Source organism: Triplophysa dalaica, chromosome 15 (genome assembly GCF_015846415.1).
Source record: "Triplophysa dalaica isolate WHDGS20190420 chromosome 15, ASM1584641v1, whole genome shotgun sequence".
NCBI lineage: Eukaryota > Metazoa > Chordata > Actinopteri > Cypriniformes > Nemacheilidae > Triplophysa > Triplophysa dalaica.
Window position 1 is genome coordinate 1,349,369 of NC_079556.1, and position 27,841 is coordinate 1,377,209.

At 39.7% G+C, this 27,841-nt stretch overlaps 1 protein-coding gene across 4 annotated transcripts in view; it reads left to right on the plus strand.

Moving 5' to 3' along the window:
• LOC130437302 (neuronal PAS domain-containing protein 3) overlaps positions 1-27,841 on the plus strand; it is a 225,022-nt gene that overhangs the window by 155,086 nt on the left and 42,095 nt on the right. The window lies entirely within an intron of this gene.

Consider the following 27,841-nt stretch of genomic DNA (forward strand, 5'->3'; position numbering starts at 1 on the left):
TTCCTTGCTCAGGGCATGGCCTGGCCCGGCTGCTAACTGTAATTTACTTTTCTCTACCGGTCGCCTGCAGTCTGCCTCGCCGCGGCTGTGTTGAATGATGTGCTAATCCATTATATTCTTCAGACAAGTGTATCGACCAGTATAAACAGACTGGAGGGCACGAGTCTAAATGAAAGCCATAGTTTCCCTCTGAATCATTTAACTAGATCCTCAAGCAACAGCAGCACATAACAGTCTTTTTTTCAGCCTGCTGAATATACATTAAGACGCCATTAAAGTGCCCAGTGCAGCCCGGGCTGCAGAAACAGTGGATGTGGATGGACTCGCGCCCCCATGTTCCCCCACGTCTCCATCTCTCCGTACCTCCCGTTGTAGCGGTATAAACGCCAATTCTGTCCATCTGTTTTTAGAACTCAGTGCTGTGCTCCATCTGCTGGTTCTATCGGTACGTCGCTCTAGGAACCTTTGATCATGCATTGGAGGTGCATGCATAGTTGCTGCATAAGTCAAGCCTTTAAATAGTTATTATATGAACATAATGACATCATTCCTTTCGTAAACAAATTGTTTACATATTTTCTTTTACATTTTATTCTAAAGATCAATGATGTAGTGTATAAAGACATGAAGTGCTGCAGTATTCATTCAACATATGTTCAACTTTTTAAAACTCCAAATATACAAATAAATGATCAATGATCATGATCAGCCTTTATCTTATCATTTATTAAACATAAAACCAGTGTTGGATGTAATTAGTTACTGTAATTTAATTACTTTCCCCTTGAAAATGTAAAGTAAGGGATTCCTCTAATTGTTTCTGTAATTTAATTACAGTCATTTCTGATGTAATTGAACTAAATACTGTGTAAAATATACAATACTGAAATTGACATCAAAGTCTAACTTTAAAATGTGTGCTTTAATGTATAATTCTCACATTTGTATTACTTTAGACAGTTCACAATACTACTTTATGTAGTTTTATATTCTTAAAATGTTTTATTTAAGGATTGCTTTTACTTTATTGGAGTATTTGTTTTTGTTGTTTTCTTTTGCGAAATGTGATGTCTGCTGTGAAGCGCTTTGAGAAAGCAACTTTTAATGGCGCTATAGAAAATAAAGGTATTATTTTTTATTATTATATTTATTTGAATGAATAAGGGACATTTCATGTCTATCCTTAAATCAATTCTAATCATGGTTGATGCAGGATATAAAAAGTAATTAGAGTAAGTAATTTATATATATATATATATATATGTAATAACACAAATAAATATTGAATTAGTAACTAGTAATACATTTCAGAGTAACTTACCCAACACTGCATAAAATACGTATATAGTTACTTGCTTTATTTATATGAAATATTAATTTTTTTTACTTTGTATAGATCTAGTAGCCGAATGCGTTCACAAAAAGATTATAGGTCCATATCTAGATTATCAAAGACATTGTCATAAATATGTAATGTCATTTTGTTGTATGATCTTTAATTCATCACAAAAGTAGATCAGAGGTACAAGGTTGTAGTGACAGCCTCAGCAAACATTTACTATAATTGAATCTTTGTGAATCTTTGTATCTGTATGCAATTTATAGAAAATATATTACTTATCCTCTTTCATTAAAAATACAGATTTTTATTTTATGTGTTATTTGAAACAGAACGTGCTGAGATATCTTTACAACAATATCTTATGTTTATCTATGTAGATGGGTACCTCAGTTTAGGATCCAGTAGATCTATATGTATGTAGAATTGAGGGGTAATGGATGTAATTTGTCCGTTTCTTTAACAAAGTCTTTAAAACAATGACGTATCTATGTCTCATAGATGCACATACCATCACTGTCAGTCTCATCAGAGAGATGTGACAGCTCTGAAAACCCCAGTGTTTCTGTAAGTTTGTGTTATTCCTCGGTACACAGGCGTTTAGTAAAAGTTAATAACAAGCCCGGCTCTCTCGCCCGGCAATTTGCTTCGACACAGCCATTAATTATTTGCTAATTGAGACATGAGCACAGATTCGTTCATTAAGCGTCTCGAGACCCTTGCCGTCTCCACAGAGCATCTTGTGGCTCCAGGATTCGCGACTTTTAAATCTTTTTCTTTTTGTATCATTTTGTTTGCCTTGTTTTATTTCCATTGTATTAAACTAGCCATCCTAAAGCTTTTGACGTGATAGCTATACGTTTGGAAACCAGACTGTGAATGCGGTTTGAGTTTTGAATGAAGCGAGCGTTTGGCTGTTGTTTATGATGTTGCAGAGGGTGAAGGGAACATTAGGTCTGTCTGAATGAAGAGTGAGGGTGCAGATGGTTTGGAGGGGTCTCGGTGGACGACTCATCCGTGGTTAGTGTGGCAGAGCATGCTGGGGTCACTAATGACTCCCTCAAGCCTGACTGTCAGCACACACACACCCCAGGATGGGAACAGAGGTCATACCGGGTAGATTTCATGTATCAGATTGGAACGGCAGAAAGAGATGTACTCTTGACAGTGCTCATTTTTATCCTAACGCTAGATTTGTAGAAACGTACAGCTGTTGATGTTTCACTCTTTAAGTCGGATCAGTTTATTTTTTTCTTTTGGATTCTTTACAGCACTCGTGCTGATTGTCCCCAAGATGTATTTGGATTCTTTAGCCAAACTTGGAAATTAATAAATGCCAATGGATCAGCAGTTTTTAAATGCCAAAACAATAGATATGCTGTTCAAATTGCACATTTATTGGAAGATGTCTACAGTTATTGTGATGAACTACACCTGTGTTTACTCTACTGTCTGTGTATAAAACATTTGCATTGATAAATGTTGCGATTTAAGTGTCCGAATACTTCTTGGGTCCACTGTAGGTTCAATACAAAGTCCACCTTATAGTATACCAATAATCATTCCTCGCTTAAGACCGGTTCATTGGACGCAGACCACGGGACTGCAGTTAACTTTTGGTCTGTGTTTGGCTAGTGCCTAATAATGTAACTATTTATATTTTATTTAATTTATGTTAGTATTGGTTTATATTATTATTTTAATGTATACTACTTTTATTAAATAAACAATTTGTTGAATTTGGTGTATGTTCATTTTATTAAATAAACAAATTGTTGAATGGGTCCTGTAGTTTTGATCACATTTAAAGAAACCGTATTGTACATTGTGATCTAGTGGTTGAGCTTGGTATTGAAGTCTAAATTTAAAATATTGGAGGGACAAGTTTAGCCAAGTAACGGTTCTTCTTGGTTTCTTTGTCTTGTTATAAAAAATTATTTCCAGGCACACTGTTGTTTATGAATGTGTACCTTGTTTGTACATAAACTTGTTGATGGACAACACATACACCAAAATAGGACCTCAAGTAATATTTGAAGAGTTTGGTTCCGAGTTTTTAACATTTTTCAAAAACATGTTATTTTAGTGTGCATTCCAATTAACATCAATCGAACTGCAGTTGGTTTGTTTTGATTTAAGCCATAATAACTAAAAAAGCAAACTAACACAATCAAAACACAAAAAAAACATGATGACATGATATAAGTTTTTTTCATACCTCATCTTTGAACCAAACTCTATATTCTCAGGAATTCTTGAGTTATTTGGTTGGACTATAATATTTTCTTTAGGTTAGTGTATTTTTTTTTGTGCTCTCTAAAGCATCAGTACAAACTTTTTTAAAGAGTCATGTATGCTCCCTCATGTCATTCCAAACCTGTATGACTTTCTTTCATCTGCAGAACCTTTTTTTTTTAAGAACATTAATAACCAAACATTGTTGACCTCCATCGACTTCTATTGTACAAACACAAAACCACGGACACATTTCTCAAAATATCTTCTTCTGTTTTCGGCAGAAGACCAAGCGAATGACATGAAAGTGAATAAACTGAATTGTTATTTTTAGGTGAACTATCCCATTTATGACATGCATAATGAAAAAAAAGGTCAAATGTTTGCACAGCTCATTTGTAAACAAACTTTGCGGTGGTCATTTAAAACAGCTGCACTATTACACACAAAAATTTGCATTGTTAAATTCTCTGTTGATGCTTCATCTGAGGAGAATTCATGATCTCTGTTGTTGTGGTCTGAAATCCCTGCCTTGCTGTGGACAAACACTTTCCCTCTGCTAGTGAAACAGCTGTACAGAGATTAACATAAATCGGCAGTTGGTTAGTGCGTGTTTAGCAGTGCATTAACAAATTTGCCACTTTAATGAGTCTCTAAGTAATTGCCTTCCTGCCCCTGAATACAAACAGTCCATTACCTACTACTATATGATTTTTCGCTACTAAAACACCAATTCTCTGTCTGTACGCTTAAGTTGTTTTCAAATTAAGCCACACCAGTGTTTTTCCACTGCATTCTGTGTGTGTGTTGAGAATGTTTAATAATGCAGTTTGGTTTTGTCTACTGTATGTACTGGAGATTTACTGTTGGAGAAGATGCACTGAGATTTTACTTACTTTACAGTCAGCCATATACCACGTAGAGGATTTTTTGTTTTGTTTTAATTCTACGACAGGGGCGGTAGACCGGTAAGGACATTCTGTCAAAGTCCAGAACAGTCATTCCACCGCCAGGGGCGGACTGGCAGACGTATTATAAACGTGAATGCATGCAACGCGAAGGAATTACTGAGTTGGACACGTATGCATGTAATGCAATGCACACGTTACCCCCCGGTCAACAGTAAGGGTGGATGGCCGATGCCATCAAACACACCATCGGCTCCCACCCCCCATCCATCGATAGAATTGGTGGAGGGCCGAAAAACCCATGGCTGGGTAAAATGCTACTTCTCTATCATCCCTTGTGGTGGCAGCTGTAAGTAAATATGTTTTAAGTCAAGTATGTAAACACTTTTTGGTGCATCACATCTCTTTGGTCAGTTTTTTGTTCAAAGTCCTTGCATCCTTATGTTGAAGTTTGATTATTCTCACATTTTTAAATATAAACGCACGCACTCCGCACATCTCCAGTTGTGTGCCGTATTAGAAGCGGCAGGCTGCACGTCTCATATTTTACCTCTTTTCATTCCCAGCGTGTCTCGGCATCATCTTTCATAGAATCTCAGCTTGGCAACCGCAGCACCAAACATATCAAAAGCGCTGGGGTGGAAAAATATTAGTTTACACAAAGGCAGGCTGAGAAATTAAGGATGATTTTATTTTTTCTTATCTTTCTCCCCAATTCATTACTTTGCAGTGTGTGGCAGGTTGCGGGCCTGTCAGAAGAGACTAATGGCTCGTCGGCGCAGTGGAGGAAACAGCGCGGCCTCGTCGACATTAACGCTCCCTCTCCCCCCGTAGAGAAATCTGTTTGATCTGAAATTGAAAACAAATAGTAATTTCCCATAGTCACTTTTTTGGAATTTACCTTCTGCGAGAGCTCTGACGACTCTTTCGCCATAATCCCACGCGAGATGGCGAGGTATGCACGCTTTCAAGCTAAAATGCGTCAAAAGAATGAAAGGTGCGGTACTAAGGAAATGCTTAACCTTCTGCGTAGATTTATAATTCACAAACAAAAAGCGGCGCAACCAAAGTGATGGTACAGACAGCTAGCTGAGGCGCGACTGGTGCCTAGCGTTTCAACGGTGACGGGTTGTTTACGCGAATGTGAAGTCGAACGCCAGCGGAGGGCGAAAAGAACAATTGTCCTTGAAAAGAGAAAAAGCGCACAGAGTCCCACTCCGGCGTCGCTGCCACACTCTTTAAAGGGACCCTGATTAAATGACAGTCGCTTTGTTGTTTACACACGGAGGCCCCATTCAGCATCCAGCGAGTTTCTCGTCTCCCACGCATACGGCAAAGATTAGAGTCAGGGTGCGTGTGCGTGAGAGAGAGAGGAATCTCCGACAACCTCCAAAAATCTGGGACGCGAGCGCTTTTGGACGTGGGCGGAGATGCGTTTTCTCTCTTTTCCTTGGTAGTATTTTTCAGAACAAATAAAGTTCTCTTCTAAAAGCCTCTCTTTTGTTGCACAGGCGTTTTGAAGCGACGAGAATGAGAGATTGGGAAAGTTAGTGGTTTAGTGATCTTGCAAGGTCATTTTTAACAGCTGAATGTATGGATCCTCTGGGACGGCAGCGAAGGCAGACACAGGCGGACTAATAACGTGTGCGAAAGAGAGTTGGGAGGATCTGTGGACTGGATTTACCTTGCGATGAAATTAATTGCCCTAACAGTCACTCCTTTATAACACCACACGCACACGCGTGTAAAGCTGATGAAGGACACTATTGACTCGCTGCCTGTCGTACAGAGATATCACTTCTCAGTTTCGTCCTACCTTATTAATCTTATTCCATTCAATTTATCAGAGGGAATATTAACGCACGCTACCTCATACCAGAGCGACTCGTTTCAACTTTTCACAGGTTCTGACCAGGTTTATGTCCTTTTTCTGTCAAGAAAATTGAGTCTTTAGAAATAGGATGTTAATATGATGGCAGTTCCTGCACATTTTTATGTAGAAAATGTATTTAAGTCATTTACTCAGCTGTTGACGGTTTCATGGGACGCATGCGCCTGGCCCGAAGTTAACTTCCGGTATATGTGTTTGTTTATCGGTCTTGCTCATGGCAAAAAATATAACTATTTATATTTTAATCCATTTCTATTAATATTATAATATTAACCAGTATGGACATGTTTTGAACTTGCTAGCAAAGGTCATTTACTTCTTATTTCTTTGTTTGTTTTAAGAAATAATCTACAGGGATTTAACCAGAAGTTAAATTTGGGCCACAAAAGCGTGCCTGCGTAGTAACTTTTGTTTATGTTGTTTGTTGCTTTGAAACCGTCTATATAATAAAGTAAACAATTCATATTAATTCATGATTAAAACAGCATCATTTTTAAAGCTGCAATACCTAACCTTTTCTTGGTTAAAAATAAACAAAAACATTTATTGAGCCTAAGAAGTACATAAAAATCAGTGTTCATAACTTTCTCCGCTCCTTACCTTGATTCACAACAGAAGTTTATTATAGTCATTTTTGTGAGTTGAGTCGTTGGGTATGACCTTAGAGTACACATTTCAGAGAATTTTGTTTTTAATTTGATGTCATTTGACTCAAACCCAAGTAAAGATAAGTATTTAAAGTAACCATTACTTTTATATTTCAAACAGAGATGGCGGTAGAGAGAAATATCACATCTTTATAAATGTTTTTTTGTGTGTAAGATTCATACTTCTACTCAGGGGTGGTTCTAGGGGGACCAGTTTAACCTTGTCACCCCACTGGCCCCCCCTAAATCTGGAATGATATTTCACCAAAACATACACAATTTTTAGCTGAACTTGTTTTCACATGAAAAATGACTGAAAAACAATCATGACAACAAATGTGTGCCCCCTAAAAGCATAAGTGGCCCCTGCCTGGCCCCCCCAGTTACAGTAGTCTAGAACCGCTTTTGCTTCAACTCCAGACAAGCACTAGTGCACTGTTTCTTTCTGACATGCATTTCTGGTTTCTTGGGTTTTGTTTTATAATGAGTGTGTAAAAGAATGAAATTATTTCTCAAACGCTAATAGCCAGTCACAGTGGCCAACACTGAGGTTATATTGACCGGTACTCAGCGTGATGAGACCATGCCTGTAATATAAAGACCGCTAAAGCCCCTCCGCCCTGTTAGAGTGCTGCCTAAGCCATATATTTATTACCTCTGTTCACTGGCTTGTTAGTTTTTAGTGCGTCGTGTTTGTCATTCTCCGTGGCCGGTGGAGAATGGCTAAAAAACGGCTTTTTAAAGAGCAGCATTATTATAAATGCTCTCACCATTGGAGAGATACATTTCTGTTATTTATGCCCCGGCTCTCGCATTTGTGTAAACATAAAATCGCATGCTTTATTACATCCCCCCCTGCACCCGGCGCCTTGACCCCCGTCCTCGTAAATTGAGAAATAGTGGGGAACTAATGGATACAGATGGGACTATGGCATGCCATTTACTCAAATTGGTGAAGTAATTAACCTCGAGGTGCCGGGGGTTCGAGAGAGAGATTGTGGGAATATCCCGAGCAGTCAGATAAACAGACTCCGGGCCTAACCGACTCTGACAACTCGATCATAAACTAGACTCATTCTGTTCAATTGACCTGTCAACATCTCACGACCAAATAAAGATTTGTATTACTGTGCAGTTTGGAGGGCTGCTGGCGTCGGCTGCAGGGGCGAGCAGCTCCCTAACCGTCTCTCTCTCTCTTTTCCACTCTCCCTCTCCGTTCGGTGTCATCTTGAAACATTTTAGCCTCGCACAAATCTGTCTGCATGCTCGCTCTGACAGGTCAGTGACAAGCAGACGCATCTGATTGGCTGTGGAGTGAAGTATTATGTTCTGAGGTGAGCTTGGAAACATGAGTCTTTAGCGCGGCACACACCGAGTCTCTGACACGTACTGCTGTGAATTAAAAGAGCAAACATCGGCACAAGTGAAGCAGCCATTCTGATCCTCACTAGACATGTGATGTACAGCACGTTTTACTAATATGGAGCCTTTTAGATTTTTCTTTAAATGCTTTAGCGTGGTCTACCCATTATGCATTTTTGGGACGTTATACGTTATATGCGTGACTGTCATGTAATACTAAACTTACAAATAGAACATGTAGAATTTGTCCCTTGTGAGTGCAGCAGTGCATTCTCACCTGATGTTGATGCTCAGTTTGGTTCGAATCTGGCTCGCGACATGACAGATCACATTGATCCTTATACCAAGGTACAGATAAATTAACATAATCACATACAATTGTACATGTCACTCCAAAATATAGGAGATGTAAAAAGATGGCATGTAAAGAAAAAAGATAATGTTGTATATTTTGCGTAAAGAAAATTTGTAAGCACTTGCAGGTGTATAGAATTGACTTTGTACAAGAAGCACTTCTAATGAACATATGAATAAAAAAATATTGGAGATTAAAAATTTAATAACGAGGGTATTAATAATTATCTCCTCATTCTTTATGTAGTTATAAAAATAATTTAGTTTGACTACAAAAGCATTTTATGCATCAGCATAAATTCAATTAATATTAATAAAATATATATATATTTTTTATGTTTTATTTATATTATATAGATATGTGTATCATTTTTTTTTATAATAAAAAAATATTTTTGATTCTTTAATTCATGTTACAGTAGACTTGTGGGAGACGGAGGTTTAAATTGTAACAGAAAGATTTTGTCGTAAAATGTAACTTGGAATATTTCTCAATTTACAAGGATGGACATTTTGGATTTTTGTTCATATTTTTCACATGATTGTGTATTTCTAAAAGCGCATTGGAGGGTGCGTTGAGGTCCTGCATGCATGTTTGTGTTGGTCCTGTAAGTTTTGTTCGGTAATCAAGCAGTCACACATTAAATCTGAATTTCATGGTTTACTTCACCTTAGAGACACAATCTCCCCGCGGCCCCCCATCCCTGCATCCACCAGCTACTGTAAACATCACTGCCTAATAAAACCCAAACTGCACCCACACCGACATGTCCTGCAACACTGACTCCCAAACGCAATTCACTGCAGATACTAACAGACACACATTCTGACAAGTACAGTACAAATAAAGCGCTTTTATTTCCAGCACCTCATATACAAGCGATCGCTGCTCCAACTGTCAATAATCCGGTGCGACGTGTGCCCGAGGCTGCTGAAATCCGTTCCTCTCTCTCCTTCTTTAATTTCAGATGAAGCGAGCTTCCCGTTAGGCCGGCTCTCTGTGCCTGCTGGGGAAATTTACATCTATTGTATTGACAGCGGTTCTGAGAGGTAATGGGGAAGGTGTGCGGATGGAGCGTACCTGACACGCTTTCCACACCGTGACATGTGATTTGACAGTGACGGTTGATTTGGGTGTTACTCTAATAAGTGAATTAATCTGAGGTAAAACATAGCGATCTGTCATGTTTCCAACACCCTAACAGCTGGCTGGCATGTCCTTCGGTGACAAGCTAGTTTGTCCTGCGCAAATCTTCTGTCACCTTCTTCTCCGAAAAATGTAAGCGCTGCGTGTCGGTAGGGAATAGAGGGGTTTCGGCGGTGGCGGGTGAGAAATATCAAGTCAGATTTAGCCAGCTGTGCCGATGATATTATCATGGAGAGGATTTATCAATCTGTTCCTCGGGCAGCCCCTTGAATGCCGGTGCTGACAGGGGGGGACGAGACCCCCTTGGCCAAAGAGAAGAGGTGCAAATGAGCATTCACGAGCAGGCCGGAAATGATAAATGAGACTTGTGGACCGTACCTGCGGGTATCAATGCTGTGCCGTTCCAAAGTGCTTCAAATGAAACCACCAGCGTGTGGAGTAAGATGGTTGTATTGGTCTTACGCGCAGTAAAATATGTTGGTTCGCTGTCCTTGGTGATACCAAACGATCTAAATCAGGCTCCGTGAGTTTTACGAACAGGTTTCTTGAGTTTTATCGTGCGGCGTTCACGTCTTTGAACTTTACTGCGTGTTCTGTTTCACTTAACCAGAGTTTTTATCAAGTGCCGGTGAATTTCTGCCGAAAATGTTAAGTCCAAACACGCACAACGCGTACAAAGACACTTGTCAAAGGACCCGCTCTTCCCCAATGAAGGCTGGATTAGACGTTGTGCTGGGAAAGTTTAGCTCCCCTTTGAGGGTAATATCGTGGTATTAGACATGAAAGGCCGTGGGGCTTCTAACACACATTTAGGCTTCTGTTGAAGCGAAGGCCCAGAGGCGAGCTAGTCACTTTTTGGAATGTAAAATACTCAGAACACTTCTGGCACGGAGAACCCGTGGGGATGATGCCTTTCGAGGAGTTTTCAGGAGTGCGTAAAACAACTACGATGATAAACCGGCGTGGATTTTTTTTTTTATGTAGGTGTTTTATAGTTAGACGATTTCAGCAGCAACAACATAAACAAACGTTATGTTTCCGGTAGACCCCGTAAAAGAATCAATACCTGTTGAGTAGTTTTAATTCAATACAAATATTAATATAAATTAAAATAATTTTTTTGATTATAATCAAGCACAGACCTGAAGTTATCTTCCAGTCAGACGTGTATGTCTGATAAAATCGTCTGTAGAAATGTGATTCGTACACACATTCATACACAACCTTTACCACGAAACATGTAATATGTTGCAATATTCTATACGTGCAGTGGAAACATTTTATATGTAGAATTGCATTTCTAAACAATAAAGTACTCAGTATGTAGAATTTAAAAAATGTAAAAAATGTGGGGGTCTACGACTTAAAATGATTAGAAATCAAGCAAAACGAGCAATCAAATATTCTAAGGCCCGATTCACATTTCGAATCTTTAACGCGCGCATATTCTTTATTTTAAATGTAGACGTTCAGCATATGCGCGCAAATAGGGGGCGATGTGATCATGACGCGACGGACGCCGCATCAAGATGGAAATATTTGAACTTTTCTGAGTGCCGCACGCACACTGCAATGCATTTGAGGAGAGAAAGCGACGCGGCTCAAGTTTTCCGTGTGGTTTCAGACTCGAAATGTGAATCTGGCCTAAAACTACCAAACAGAGGAGGTGGTTATGTGATTTATTTTGTCTGTCAAACGATTTTCACAAATTTCATTGGAATATTTTATCTAAAAAGTGAAAGCTTGAATAAAAACAACCATGTATCTACATATTGTAGACAGTAAAGTAGCAGAGCAGTTGTATACGAGTGTAGCGGCTATAAAGTTTTGTTTTGTGTGGATCTTCCTCTTGTGGTTTGTCTTTGCAGATATTAAAAATGAAGCAGTCTGATACAAGGTGAAAGTCTTGGCCTGAGCTTTCTCCAAGGTTGGGTCGGGTCTTTACATGAGTGCTGGTCTAACATGCTCTGAGCCCCTCGGTGTCTGGCCCGTAAGCCCTGTTTGCAGGAGAGCTGTAAATTCTGCTCACTGAACAGGAATGAAATGTCAGAAAGATCTCAGTTCGACAAGCTCGTCCACATGACCAACGGTGTGTGTGTTTGTGTAGAAAGATTTTCTCAGCTCTGGCTTCTTAAAGGAGACAAAAGAATCTAGAGGTGTTCTCACACCCACAGATCAATGCTGATCTCAGACTTTTTATTGAAACTGAATTGTAACATTTAGTCGTTCAGTCGTCCTCACTTATAGTTTTACTTCAGTAAAACATTGCATTTTTGTGATTTTTTTTAATAAAAGAGCAAAAGTAAAATCTATGCAGATGTATTGTCACAGCAGTCTTTGTTAATATTAACCAAGGGCGCTAATATTAGTGTCCCCAACTGTATGTGCCATGTTATCAGGGGCGGTTTGGCCATCCGGCATTCCGGGAGTTTTCCCGGTGGGCCGCTAATGTATGGGGCCGGAACGGATGCCTGGGCCGCTCAGACGGACGTATTATAAATGCGAATGCATGCAATGCGAAAGCAGAAGACACGTTTGCATGCCAACCCCCCGGTCGACAGACTTAACCATGCATCCTCCCCCCCGGTTTGGAGTGTGTGATTGTGTGTGTTAATGGGTGCATTTGTGATTGTGTGCATTTGTGTTTGTGATAGTATGTGTCTAGGAGTGTGTGCGTGTTATAGTGTTATAGTGTTTGTGTTTGTGTGTGTTTATGAGTGCATTTATGATAGTGTTGTGGATAGGGCTGCAGGATAAATCGCAATTCCCATTCAAATCGTGATTGTGAAATCGCAAAGGCTGCAATTATGTTTTATGCGCAGCTTGTTCGTGAAGCACGGCTCTGTGATCTGTGGGAAATGCTGCTCCATCTGAACCAGTCAAACATCATCATTATAAATATACTTTTTTATCATAAAAATACCTGAGGAGGCTCGAAAAAGTTACTTACCTTACTTTATTGTTTATTTTTACAGGGACAATGCACAATTAAAAGTAATTGCCCCAGAGTTAGCTAAAATTTAATTTACATCTGCTGTCCCTGGGCAGGTAAACAAATAAAATAACATACAATATAACATATACACCACATAGAACATCACAATGCATATATCCAGAAATGTCAGATGAATAAAAACACTATATAAAAAACAAGGGACTTACAACACAGTCATTAGTGGTTGCAAATTTGTTCTGATAGTAGCCAACGCTTAAGATTAATTTTAAAAACTGTGTATCTGTCAATGCTTCGGATCTTTGTAGGTAAGGGATTCCATAACCTCACTACTCTGTTTGACCAAAGACGGTTTTAGAAAGGTGATAGAAAGATGCCAGATGCAGATAGGAATTTCCTGGTTATACGTGCGGTACTTCTTCTATGGAGCATTAGAGTTTCTGTAAGAGAGCGCCCTCTGGCTTTCCGCTGCAGCTGCATTTAACATTATTTCAATGACAAACTACACGAAAAACATCGCAGCCAAGCGCCAAATTGCGTACAGCCCTAGTTGTGGAAGATTTTCAAGTGTGTGGAATTGTGCAAAGAGTATCATGAGTAAAGTTAACAGCTATAGTGTTTTGGCCGCAGAATGAAGACCAACACAACCTGTAGATATACAAAGCTCTATAACCCTTATAAGTTGTCCAATTTATGCAAAGTTAAATATGTGCCCTGGTAAACCTCCAAATATGATACAGAGACCAGTGTAGCAAAAATACTTGTGCTGACGGATGCTGAGACTCCAAAGTCTATCTTTTGGGAATGGATCCCGCAGAGTGATTCTTCATAGCATTAAAAATAACCACAACAGTGTGTATTTGGGTGTTGGCATGTGTGCTTGTGTATGCGTTTGTGTGGGTTTATGGGTGCATATATGATAGTGTGTAATTGTGTGTGATTTTATGTGATTGTGTACGTCTTGTGTGTGTGCGTATGACACTCCAGGAGCGTTCCTCTGTTGACTGGCATCCAGTCATATGTTTCTCCCTCTCTCAGGCTCATTTCCTGTTCAGAAGAAGAAGCGTAAGCCCAAACGCCGTCAGAGGAATTGTCGTCTCAAAGAGACACTTCTATAATAAATTTGGGGAGTGTGTGACTGTTGTATCTGATCTTCCCTCTCTATTCATTACATTTGCAGATTATATCATACCAACCTGATACTCCTGGCGTGTTATTTCAGTGGATAGTCCTTCCAGAAAGATACTGTCTCAACACACCCTCCAAATATAAGGTGGTAGTTTATTTTTAAAGCATTACAGCAAACCCCGCTCAGCAAGATATCCAGGCTCTCGCATAAGTAAAGCTGCTCTTCAGTGGTGCAAAGAGGGTTACTTTGGTCTTCCTGTTCACTTTTTTCCATCCTGAAGCACCAAAGCCAAACACTGTAACCCCCGAGAAATCCCAAGAATACCAATCGCACATGTGGTACGGGAGAACTTGCCACTGGTGGGTTTTGAGAGATGGACATGTAGAAAGTTGCCTTTTTACGCTCCTTCTCTTCTTTTTCCACCTTCAACTGGACATTGATCCAGGTGTATACGTCTCGTCAATTTCTTGTTCGCGTCTGCTCGCAGTAAAGCTGTCCGCACGCAGCTTATCTCTCGCCGCTACACTTGTTTTCTGTGCTGATTTATGATGGCTTTACCGATCCCACAGGCTCACCTTAATGCACGGGATTCCGCAGGTATCGATGGCATGGAAATTGCGCTCGCCCAGGCAGCTTTTGGCAGAATCCTGTATGATGAAACTGTGCCTTTTGTTTATATTAATTGATCAGAGGGAATCGGCTGTCAAGATCCGTCACGCGTCTGGAGGAGCGTTGAGGAAGATCTCAGCCTCCTCTTTCTCGACCTCAGCAGTGCTTTAATGAGTTGCTGGGCGGCAGCCAGGTCTCCAGCCGCACGGACTGATGTCCTGACCAGCGGAGAGCTGAACTTAGACAAACAGTAGACCTGCCTGCACCAGGCCTGACAAAACCCCATCTGTATGTAGTGACATATATATATATATATGTTTTCCTGTGACTCAGTGGTAAGAGCAGGGCGCTATCAACGCCACGGTCATGGGTTCAATCCCAGGGATGGCACAAACTCTATGTATAGTATAATGCAATCTAAGTCGCTTTGGATAAAAGTGTCTGCCAAATGTAAATATTTTTTCATATACGTATATGTATTAATCTCTCTCTCTCTCAAATTGGTGGTCAGAATCATACCGTGCACGCCGGTCTCTTCAGTCGTGCAACCATGTAGCACACGGCAACACTCCTTGTGATTTATGCAGTGTGTCTATTACCAAACGTATCTATTAGCGCTCTCGATCGCCCCTGCGCAGTCTCTCTCGCCGTCTCTCCCGCAGTGATTATGTCCTTTATTTTGATGCTGGGACTCAGTAAATCAGAGCTGCTTTGGAGAACAGTCGAGTGGAGACGCGCTAGCATAAATCCCAGATTTACAAGAGAGTGCGCCCTCATAATGGATTGATTGTGCTTTTCTCAAGTAGAAATGGAATGATCTCTCTTCCTGACAGAAATCCACTGCTCTCCTTCCCTAGCGCGGCTCGTCTGATTTATCACGCAGACCGCGTGTTCCCGCGCACGGCATTACTTATCAAACGCCGCTCTTCTGAAGAAGGTGCCGCAGGATTTTGTCAGTTATTATCAGAGACGAGCTGCCGTACATTTTGATTGCCACAGACACATGGCAGAAACAAGACGAGGTAGACTTATACAGAAAGTCAAGAAAGGTAATACGATTCAATTAAATTAGCCTCGTATTATTGATGTGAAATATAAACATTAGGGATTCCAGACCCAAATTTAGCCATTGCATTACTACACAATAAAAAATTAAACACGGACACAAATTAGTATTTTGTGTACCTTTATTCATGTAGTCGTCTAATAAGCTAAATAATGTCATTAACACTAAAATTCATTGAAGTTGTAATTTAAACTAAATAAAAAGTAGATTTCGCGATGATGACTACATTATTCTTTACTTATAACATAAACTAAATGAGCAACATTCAAAGCAAATTTACACACCTTTGAAATAATTGAATTTTATTTTCCTTGCAAACCATTAAAATGCTTTTGATGTTACAACCCTGTTGATTAATACGAGCAATCAACCTTATCATTAAAAAATCATATCGTTTATATTCAGCATTTATAACAGCCTACAGTTTTATGCTTTATCACTTGGCGCAAATTATATAGTTATAATTATTAGTAGAAAAATACATTTTTCATTGAATATGAATGGAAAGCAGCAGCACACAGTCGTTCATGGCTTCTTGCTTTCAGTGCTCTATTATAATAGTCAAAAATAACTCTAGTGTCAATGTTAGTTGTCAAGGTCATTGCTAATATACGCGCAGTCGATTTCCTGATTTTACGTCTATAGTTTGTTTTCAGATGAAGACACAGGCGGTGTTGATTTATATCAAACAAAGCTTTTGGTAAAGTGCTTTGTGTGACTGTTTTCACCTTCAGAAGACTCAGACTGGAACAAAGATAAACCATTTGAATACATCGCGGTGGAGGGGCGTCCAGGGGCCGGGCTGAATTCAACACCCAGCGGCCCTCATCAGTCCTTCACGAATGGATGTGAAATAAAAGCATGGATCTATTAGACGCGCTCACAATTACAAAGACAATCTAGACTGGTCTTTCACATAAATAAGGGGATGATATGCCTAATGCAAGTTGCTCAGTCATTTATAAGCACTGTGTTTAGTCTTGTCGAAACCCGTTCTGCTCCTGTAGACATGAAGACACTGGCTAAAACATTTTTTGTTTATTTTTTTAGTTTTTTAGGGTTACACTTCAGTATAAATGTATACATGAATCAATATCTTAATCCTAACGTTGTTTAATTTTACATTGACAGCAAATATCACCAACGTTGAACACAAAGATTCAGAACTCTCACACAAACAAACAGGCATTAGCTGGTTTGGGGGGTCTTCTCTCTTCCACACACCCTTGTGTCCAAACTATTTAAAGTCATAAGAAAGAGTTAACAAGCCTTCGCCCAACTGAGAGATACAAGCTTAATGAACAGTATGGAGATCTGTCCATCCCTGTCCATCCCAGGAGAACATATGGGTGAATGGACGGACAGATCGATGGAGTCTCAGGAGAGCCAGTAGGCCTGGGAGAGAGAGAGAGAGAGAGAGACAAACCGCAGATGAAGATATCTGACATGTCTTGAGATGAGAAACTACTGCAAAAGAGCAAAATATCTCTTACTCTTGAATTTTCACTTTATAATTTTGATTATTGATTTTCCTTAAAATTGCTTTTACAATAATCTGTTTCACTTTAGCTTTTTCCCCCTAAACTATTTAATTAAATTAAATCAGCTTTTTTCTACAAAAATGGTGTAAATGATGATCTCATGTGATGTATTTGCATCTGTTTAGTGGCATCATTTGTTTATAAGCCTAGTGCGCTAAATTCTAAGGGCCCTATTTTAACGATATAAGTGAATGGTTTAAAAGCGCACGGCGCAGGAGCACTCAAGTCGTGTCCGAATCCACGGGAAAAGGGTTGCATGGTCTAAACGGGTTGTCCAGATTCTCTTAATGAGTGATGGGTGTTTTTTGTGTGTAACGTGCAGTAAACCAATCAGAGTCTCATCTCTCATTCCCTTTAAGAGCCGGTTGCACTCGGCAGATTCGCAGAATTTACAATAGCAAAGACTGGACGCTTCTCCAGAGAGGAAAGGCATCTGCTCGTGCGTGAGGTTAAAAAGACCACCTATAGGACAAGCCGGATTTGTATCTTTATGTACACAATAATAATCTTTTACATTGTAATCCACTTATTTTTTATATTTGGCATGTTTGTGTGCTGCTGCACTTTTCCTCTGTCTAATAAGTCAAATGAAAGCGTGTTTTATCAAATCGAGTTGTTTGCTAGAACTCTTTGTTGAATGATTTGTAAGATCTAGCGCATGTAGATATCAGTCCTGGCTAAGTAATAGCTTGTTGAAGAAAAGGTAGCTGCAGTATCGGCACGATTGTCGCCGTGTTTCAGAACCAAACACAGATGTTAACCTTTAAGCCGTGGCGGGCTTGTGAAGTGCCATCACAGACATCTGTGTGTGTGTGTGTGTGTGTCGTGACTGTGTGTGTGGGGTAAGTAGTGTGTCGTCTGGTGTGTGGTGGCCCTTGTACGTCGGGATGTTTGTATTTCTGCTCAAGGTGTCCTGGAGAGTCTCAGCATAAATCACACTACTGTCACGACCAACTTTGGCGGCGTCCTTATGCCGGACCAACACACAGAGAACGGTGAATCAGACCGATACATGGACTTCTATCATCACAATAATATTGGATATGCATTTACACAGGATACAAATGAACATTTGTATATGTTCTGTGCACTCTAACTTTTACTAGCGTAAATAACAGCTTGTGTTTTGTGCATAATATGCATCACACATGGAATCACAGAGATGAGATTGAGGTGTGTGTGGACATCTCTTTTGCTGGAGATCCGTCCTGTGGGTTTGCATGTGGCAGACGGATTATAAATGTAAAGCAACACTATTGCCCCGCATGCGGCCTTTTGATAATTACTGTCGTCTGAGCAGCAGGGAAATCCAACACAGATTCACACGCTGTAACCAAACAGAGAAAGTTGACTGTTGTCTTAACTAATTGACTTCATTACTTATTATAGACTTATGCCAAACATCTCACCCGATGGGATAAGTGAACAGAATGTCTTAATACATATTGACAGTGAGCATTGCTTTAGTACGGCGAAGGTCTTGAGTTCGATTCCCAAGGAATATATACAGATAAAAAGTAAGTGTCGGCATTGAATTGGAGAAGCGTCTGCCAAATACATGAGTTTAATGTGATCAGTTGAGTCCAACATTTATTTTATAGCTTTTGTGAAATTGCAAAGCTATTGGTTTTAAAAAGATATCTCAAATATCCCGAAAGGGAAAACGTGAATCCATTTCATGAATTTTATTAGCCCTCCCTTACAAACCAGGGAACATTGTGAAATATTTTGCAATTGAAAAAATGGTTAGAAGGAGCTAACCAGACAAACCTTAAGTCTTCGGCTCAAATAACCGTGTAATGTTTTGAAAGTGCAACATTGTTTACGCTCTTTGTGAAGTCTAAAGTTTGAAACAGCAGCAGGTATAAAACAGGATCACATGTCGAGCTCATCGCATGATCAGACCCCAAGAACTGGATTGCGGATGGGGATGTGTGAACGCACCTGCAGATGCGTTTGTGCGTATGTATGTATGTATGTCTCTCTCACCGTCTGCTGTTCAATAATTCATCCGCTCAGCGCTGTGGGAAACAGACACAGATTTATGGCTTGTGATTGTGCAATGTCTGGATTTATCAGGACCATGGAGGGAAAATTGACCAGAGCTACAAAAGGCCATTTCTGCTTATATTTGATCAGCATGAAAACTCATCAGAGCGGCGCGGATGGAGAGGAGGAAGAAAGAGAAAGAAATGGAGGGGTTGTTGGGAGGTTTTCATTAAGGGATCGCGACGGCCCCCTGCTGTTTCTCATCTTCATCTTTCTTGAACCAAAGCCGCCGGCCGGCCGCACCCCCGCCCCGCTCCCGATTAATATGAAACTGTTACGAGAAAATGAGAGTTTATTGATTTGCTCGAATGTTTCGAGCGCTATTCAGATGCACCGACCGCTGACGGATAAGTGATTCCAATGAAAGAACACACACCAGACGGAGAGAGAGAGAGTAAATGAGAGGAAATAGCTTTGACACTGATATGTTTAAAGGAATAGTTCACTTCTAAAAAAACTTGTATTATTGTTCCAAGATCATGACTTAAAGGGAGAGTTCACATAAGTCTTCATTTCTTCATCTTCATGTCCTGTATGGGACTCTTTCTTCTGTCTAATACGAAAGAAGATATTTTGTATTCATGCAACGGAAGGCAAGGGGGACCAATGTTGTTTGGTTACCGACATTCTTCAAAATATCTATCGGGTTTGAAATGACATGAGGTTGAATATATCATGACAGAATTTTCATTTTTGGGTGAACTATCCCTTTAAAAGCCCCAGTCCCCATTCACTGTTATGGCAGCCATAACAATCCTAAACAATATCCCCTTTGTGCTCCATAAAATAAATAAAATCATGCAGGTTTGAAACGATATCAGGGCGAATAAATAATGACCAAATTTTCTATTTTAAGCGAGCTAATCCTTTCATCCCTTAAAGGGAACACCAATAGTGCGTTTTATTTAGTGTGTGATTTAATTTGTTTCGGGGCGTCCATACGGACAATGGCAGTGTTAACGCTGGTGTTGGAGTCGGAGAGGGTCTAAGGTCTTCGATTGCCACCTACAGCGGTGACACTGGCCCTTTATGGAGAGGCGCTGGTATGTGACTGGGAGGGTTATTGCCTCTGCAGATTTCTCCCCTGAGTTGATTTTCATTTTCTTGATTTTCAAAGTGGCCAGTGATCTGTAACAGGCCTCTACGGCGAGCCGAAGGAGGGGGGCGTGTGCGGAAACGGACAGAGGTTAGAAGTGTCCTGGAATGGGAGTCATGCCGTAGCATTGTTCTGGATTATTTTTCCCTCTTGTCAGCAATATATCGAGACTGCATGGACTATATTTAAGGGATGGGGAGGATTTGTCAGGTAATCTCAAAGTATGCTTCATGTGGTTTTATTGAAATCAGAAATGTTATTTAACAGGGCCCGGGCAGTGTGAGGGGAAATATGTGCGGCGATAGAAATGTCTTAAGCAGTAAAGATTTTGCTTTCGGTTTGTACCGTACTCATTTTTCCGGCCTGGCTTTCTGTGGGCAGAACCGATTCGTGTTATTTACATGCGAGCAGAAAACAAACCAAGTTGAGAAAGACGCATTATTCTTTGATTTAACACAAAGCACAGTTTGGTCCTTTGTGTTTTTAAAAACTGTTAAAGTGTTACGTGACTTGAAATGATAAGTGCTTAGTTTTTAAACAGATGTTTGACTATTATGTTTATATGTTATGAAAGAAATAATGTAATTTTAATTGGCAAAGCAGGCTGAATTATGCCAAAATATAGTCATGACCATATGGTTATAAACCCTGGATTGGTTTTGAGGTCTATTTTGAGCGTTTTTTCCAAACCTTTTATATACCAAAAATTTTCTGTAATATCGTATATGTTTTATTGCAAAAAACGAGAAGCGTTTCTTCATAAATGTGATTTACCGGAAGTAAACGATAAATATTAATTCTCTACACGGTTTTGATGCGAGGTTCTATTTAAATAGCAAGCTATATATGTTCCGTATATCGTTTTATGATTGATAAAATATTTGGACGTGGAGTTCCTCAGAAGTGTCAGGCCCAATCTTTGTTGGCCGGATAAAGCGGCCGGCTCGCTGGGTTTGCCGATTTTACACTCCTTTGTGAGTTGGCTTTTGGTCTTGGCTGTCACAAGTTCTGAAGGTTGAAGGGAAAAGCAATGTCAGGAAGCTGATTGGTTGCACAGAATTTCTAAGACAATCTGAATCTCATATTCAGCTACTTTGCCACAGTGGATTAAGATGATCTAAGGGAGCTTTGTGGGCTCGATAAAAATCAGGCACGCTGGAGAAAAGAGCGCGGGGAGATTTTTACCCTTTTTGTCCTTCCAAATTAATTGTGTAAGTTATTGTTTCTCTGGGCCGATGTTCTGCGCTGGCTGGAGTGCACAGACGTGTTGCTGCTAATATCCATTTCTTTGCTCTGAAACCCCACAACAAACACACGGAAATGATTCTATTGCTATTGTATTATATTATTGAGCTAATGATATTTCCTATCCCTCAGTTCTGAACCCTTTGGTAAAGTCATGATTTGGCATCAGTGCTGTCACACTTATTGTGACCAGATGGACTCCTGATAACAACTTTATCAGGATTTATAATTAAAATGTTTTTTTTAATATTTTGTTAGTTTTTGGTTTCAAAAACAGCAACTACAACGATAGCAGATACTGGTGCTATAGATTATTTATGTGATTATCTTACATAATCACATTTTTTATCACAGTAATTGGCAATAAGGGTACATTTTGTCGTCTATTTATGAGGCAGTTCCTTAAAGATATTTTTCTCATGACAACATGATTTGTATATGTAATGGACTGTACATTATGTACAATATGCTAACAAAATTTTATTTCAGTCTTTTGGCGACAACTTATAAATCTATAAAGATGTTTATATACTATATATAAATATGGTTGTAAAATGAAATGACTTTCATGTTGAAAAATCATGTTTTTTATTGTGCATTCCAATTAATATAACTACAGTTGGTTTTCTTTTGATTTAAGCAATACTAACTAAAAATACAGCTAACTAGCCCAATAAAGACAACATAATAAATAACATGATTTTTAGAAACATGAGTTTTTGAAACCAACCTTTCATATATATACTTCAAATATATATACGGACGGTGTATATATATACAAAACGATAAAGCATACGTTAATAATTATTAAAATGCATGAACACTGTTTTGATACAATTAAATATACAGGCATTATGCAAAAATATTTCTCCACTGCTAATTCAGTATCCGTAGTTGTGAGACACATTGCATTTCTCCATATGATCATTGGCATCTATTTAACGTAACGTGTGCAGGTTTCTTTAATGGCGCTTGTATGAATTGGTACCGATCCAAAGGCTGATTGGAATATTGACTAATGTCCCACCGAGCGCTGGCTGTATAACGGCTCATATGCATAGCCCGAGGTAAAGTGCCACATATCAGCAGACAAAATCCACACGGCCCACGGCTACTGACGCCCTCCATTTTTCCCCTGAAGTGAGAGGCTTCAGTCCGGGGGGGTGGGGGCGAGGAGAGAGAAGATTACAGCTTTGTGTGGAAGTGGCACGGTGCCATATTACGGAGCGGAGGGATAGAAAGAGAGGCTGGACTTGAGCAGAACTCAACCCATCCGTCTGACTCAGAGCTGTTAAAGGTTACTGAAATGCGAGCCAGTCGAGTGGACCCGTGAAAGCTCTCCGCGGTTAATAGCGCCTGAGATAGATACGGCCACGGCCGATCTGATGGCTTAACCCTCTGAAGTGACCAGAGGAACGCTGTGGGAAAGTAAGATCTGTCCGACAAACACACACTGTGTTTCTGTTTGATTTGTGGAATTAGAACAAACACTACCCGGCCTCTCCGAGTCGTCTTCGGTGGAAACTTTCCAGAACATTTTTTCACCTCCCAAAAGCGTTTGGTTATTAGAGGAATAAAGTCATTCCGATTCTTGGCAGCATGCTTTCATTATAAGGCAGATAGTCATTAATTTACAGAATCAACGCCGGGAACATCTTTTGTGATCTCATATTAAATTTTAGCCCCGAATCCACCCCTTGGCAAGAATTACTTGCATCGTTAAAAAATATTTAATTAGGCTGTAGTTTATCCGCGGCTCACGTGGGAGATGGGATTTGCATGAGGAGGGTCTCGTCCGCTGCCGGTGAGGGAGATTGGATGTGAGAGGAGATCACGGGGTCACCGGCTCAGTCAAGGACTCCCATTTTCCAAGGTCAGACAGGTAGAGAGAGGTTGTCCCCTGGGTCTCCGCTCACAGAAGACAGCTACGATTGGCCCTTAATTATGTCTTCCCTTTAAGCCACTGCTGCCTTTTGTTTTTCAAGGGATATCTGTCCTCTCTGGCGTCCACTACAACAATAGCGCCGCTTTCACGTCGGACGCTTATTATTTCGTAGGCTCACTAATCAGATGATTTACTAAGAACTCTAATGGACGAGACCGCGTGAAAAAGAAAGGGTCAATTAAGGTCTTGTCAATCATTATTTATAGTGGAGGCTGTACTTGTGTTTCAGCGATATGGTTTCTCAATGACAGATGCTACATATAGTGTAGATTATACAGCAGACCATAAAATATTAATATAGCAAATGACACAAGCTGTTTCTGAAATGAACATTACTTTGCACATTTTTTAACAAGTACACTTTAGAAGTAAAAGATAGTTATTGTGCAATACTAAATTTTAAGCTTAGTTGCATAATAGGTGTGTACTGTTTTGGTCTGCTACTAGTCCATGCCAAACAATTTGGTTTGAATTCGTTTAATAACCTGTAATTATATTGACTGCAAAAAGACAAAAGCAGTCCAACCCAACAAAGCAATGATATGATATGTATATGATATTACAATCTTAAAAAGAGCCATTTCTGAATGCTTCCATAAATAACCTTTAACAGCCCAAGAATCTTCACCAAAGGTTCTTTAGATTATTAAAAAGTAAAAGAGAAATAGTTCTTATAAGAACCTTTTGAGCCAATTGTTCTTCTGTGACATTGATGTGAAAAACTTTGAGTAGCAACTTTTGATAATAAAAATATTCTATATGGATAATGTAAAACCTAACGATAAGCTATAAATATGCTCATAACCGTAAATGTGATGCGTTCACAAAGGTACATAGTTGCCCAGTTACATTTTTTACAAAATTGTTTTTAAAGTGTGATATGCTGGAGTGCTTTTCATGAAGTATTCCAATATTCCAACATTTCCAAGTATTTTTTTTTGTTTCTCTAAAACACCCTGGTCACAATTATTGGCATAATCTTGTTGCACAGGAGAATAAATATTAAGAACACAAACCCCCTTAATCATTTGTCACGATGGACAAAACCAAAGGATATAGTTCTGATGCGCAGTATAGTTCCGTTGAGCTACACAAAATACAAAATGGCTTTAGTGAAATAGTTTAAACAACATCATTTCCAACATCAGGTCAATGATGAAGAAATGTTGAATATCTGCTTGAAACAGGATGTCTGTCTATATTGTCGCATTTCACAGCAAGGAGAAGAAAGAGCACCGATGGAAAATTGCAGTGATCAGGAATGTTGGGGTCAGAAAGCATTTATTAATAATAAAGGAAGACCGCACCTCCGTCACCAGAAGTTGTTAGGTACACTGTTCAAGAAACACATCTGCTCTCATGCAAAAACAAACTCCATAATGATCTGCCATACTGGAACTACAACAAGTACAGGGTTCTATGGCCATATGAAACGAAAAAAAGCATCAAGATCCTGCCACAGTCATCCCAGTTCACTGATCTGAACACTAAATGAGTGGGATGAACTGAAGATAAGAGAGCACCAACATTTGAAGGATCTTGAGAGATTCTGTATAAAGGAATGGACTCGGATGACTTGCCATATATTCTCAAACCTCGTCAGACATAAAAGAAAAGACTCAGAGCTGTTTTTCATGCAAATGGAGGTTGCAGAAAGTTTTGATTGCAGGGGTGCCCATAATTGTGACCAGGGTGTATTAGAGAAAAAACATTCACAATGTGATATTCCCTCCACTTCAAATTGTTTTACTTTAATGAAATGTTGGTATTTTGTAGATTTGTTTGTACAAAAGATCAAAAGGAAAAACAACGCAGATTTATTTTCTCATATTTACCAAGGGTGCCAATAATAGTGGAGAGAACTGTATAATATAATATATATCCAGATATATTAATTGGCTTTTTTCATTGGACCTTAATTTTGCACTGCTTATGCGCTAGACAGAGAGTGCACACATTCATTATTTGGTTTAAGAAATACATGAAGTCGGGGTTTTTGGATGGTGGGTTGTAGCTAGCAGCTATCTGTGCTGCAGCTCCTGCATAATTGAATGAGGACTGATGGTGCCCAGCTGGAACAAAAACAACACAAGCCGTGATTTGATCCCCACAAACACAATCTGAGGGTCCAAAAGAGCTCTCGCCGAATCACTTCATGATTCACTCGCCTTATCAGTTGATGGGAATGAAACATGAATCATTTATTAAAAGAGTAATTACATGCTATCAAATGTATAATGTTCCATTTAGCACATTCATGTTAAATGCTTTAATTAATTCTGAACCCTGGAGCCAAAATCACTTTATTTGATTAATACTTTTTTTAAAGTCACTGACATTTTCAGGAAGCGGAAGGGATGTTTTCCCCTCCCCTTAGATGTGTTTAATATTTTTTGTGTCCCTGTGGATTTATGTGTTTTTTATTAGTGAGACCGTGTGTGTTACACCGAGAAATAATGTAATCAAAAGCATATGAGCATTTTATTTTCTTAATATATTTATATTTGTTATATTGTAAGAGGCATCCGTGACGGTCCTACCTCAAAAGCTTGTGGTAGGAAAATAACAATTAAAAAAAGAAAAGGTTTAATTTGGGACTTTGCCGTCTCATATCGACATACACAGTATGTTTTATTTCTAAGAGTGAGTCACAGTTCCCATGCACGGCCCAGGCCAAACGCTCCTGGACCAGGTTAACTGGCAGGGAGCGTGAGGTGAGAGCCATCGCAGCGCGTGTTTGATGCCAGCCACTAATTTTGTCGTGATGAGAGAGACGAGAGCTGGTGGCTTCCTATTGGCATTTTGGAGGTTTAGTGACACTTGACACGGCGATCTTCTGCTTCACAGAGCAGGTCAGAAGAACCCGCTGGAGAAACCAAAGAGATGCGAGAAGGAGATATACAGTGAAAAGTCAGGACATTGTTTTTGCATATTATTTAAGAATTTTTTTTACATTTTTCATTGTAAGGCACCTTTGGTGTAGAGTACATTACGGTTCCCCCAAATAAAGACTTACAGTCGTAAACTTAGAGTTTTGTTTAAACCAAAAACATTTTCAGTTATACAATGCTGGAACAATAATTGTTTTGGCCAGTGGTCTTATTTTTTTGGATTGCGTAAAAGATACATTTCTGTATTTCTTAAAATGCAACAAAATCTGTGGCCCCCCGAAGCAATCGTAGGGCCCCCAGTTGGAGAACCACTATTTTAGGATGTTAACGAAAACAAAAGACTTGCTTTGATTGTACATTTATGTCTTCTCTTCTGGAGTGCTGCATGAACCAAATCATGTTCCAGATCAGGGACGCGGCCAGGGGTTCAGCTCAGGCCCCTGTCGCCCCACTCCCTTCCTACATGAAAGAGGGTAAAAGAGGAAATGAATCAGGAAACAGGAAGCTGCCGTCATGTGATGAAATCTGACAGTTTGAGATTATAGCTTTGATAGAGCAGAACGCTTCATAGCCGACAGCTGACATTTCCGAAACCTTGCTAATGAAGGGCTTCCTTCTATAAACCAAAGCGTAACGTCAGGTGTTTTTTTCCCTCTCTCTCTCTCTCTCTCTCTCTCTTCATGTTTGGAGAATCAGGTGATTTCATTAATACGTGCCAGTCAGTGTTAATAAGACGGAGGAGAGCGATTGGGGAAAGATCTTATTGAGTGACCTTCTACAAAATAAGCATGTTGCTGGTGGGCTCTGTCCGTGGCCCCACTCCACAGACGCTTCATTTACAATGCAAAAGCCTCTCCTGTAATCCAAGTGTCCTTTCCGCAATCACAGAGCATAATCTGCTCGTCTCTTGTTACAGACAACACTTTACCGCCGCGACTCAATGAATATTAGAGCTGATATTATTTTTCCTTCACCCATCTTCACATCGGGGAGATTAGGGAGAGACGAGTGCTTTGTGCAACCACTTGTGCTGGAAAGTGGGCTCGTTCTAATACTGTTAAAATAGTCGACGGGGCCGTGTTCGTGAATTACAATGGACACAATGGCTTTGTGTGCTCGGGTCGGCATGAGAGATATCGTCTTTACAACAAGTGCTTAAAAAAATCAACGTCGGTGTGATGAATTCACAACATGTCTTCTTGTTTTCTCGCCATCACTTTATGATTTCAAAGAAAACAGGAAATCTAAATAGACTTTAAAGGGAAAGTTCTACCAGATGAACTGATTTCTCAAGGTTAAACACAAATGTAAACTGCTTTTTTGTTTTAGCGAACGGCTTGTTTTTTGATTTTGTTAAGATTGGGCTCCAGTCATGCGTAAACCGGTCGAAACCCTCAACCCCAAACTCTTTAGTTCTTCAAAAGGAATCCTCAA